Source organism: Ptychodera flava, unplaced genomic scaffold (assembly GCF_041260155.1).
Source record: "Ptychodera flava strain L36383 unplaced genomic scaffold, AS_Pfla_20210202 Scaffold_65__1_contigs__length_701920_pilon, whole genome shotgun sequence".
Taxonomy (NCBI): domain Eukaryota; kingdom Metazoa; phylum Hemichordata; class Enteropneusta; family Ptychoderidae; genus Ptychodera; species Ptychodera flava.
The window spans coordinates 632,617-633,444 of NW_027248387.1; positions in this window are offsets into that span (position 1 = coordinate 632,617).

The window sequence follows — 828 nt, forward strand, 5'->3', positions numbered from 1 at the left end:
GTATAGAAACATAGTTCAGAAATTTTTATATTTATGTGCATGTCGCCCAGGATGGGTACTTTTGATATGTATAGATAATGAGGATATTTGCATATGCTAATTAATATGAAGGTCTATGCTGCAGGCCGTACACACAGATCTCTCAAAATTGTTTAGTAATTCGTGCATGAACATTTCATACCTAGTTAAGTTGATAGTTGATTTGTGTTATATGTGAATTTTGTTAATTTTATAGCAATGAACTCTTTTGAAACATTTTTAGATTTATCATCTTAGTGAAACATTTTGTGACACGATCAGCAAAATCATTTCTTTTCAAGTCTCTTCTAATGTTATCACTCTCATTTTCTTTAAATCATAATAAATCAGCAAGTAGTGTAATATTTTGTTATTGTTATATTTGATTTAAAAAAGCTTGATATATTTCTTAATCACCCGTATGATTCTTCAAAATTTGTGTTCGATATCGTATCAGTGAGACGCGGATACAGTTGCCGACAAGTCGATAAGCAATCATGCATTACGAATTGAATTGTCAATCTTCTTTTGACACTATGATTGAATGGTCGCTATATAGTTCCATGATGAGAAATTTGATTCCGACATGAAAGAGGTTACAGACTGATAGAGCTTGTCGAAATTGCGAAAAGAAAGGGGGCTGAATTCACGAGGACCGAATCGTCCTTTGAACAATTTGTACGGCTAATCGAAGGAATTAAAGTTGGAAACTTGCATACCCGAAGTTTTGCATACCTTGTCTGGAAATGTTTTTTATAATTCATTGTTTGCAGGACCAAAAGTACGACATCGTCAGTAGTTTTTCTAATC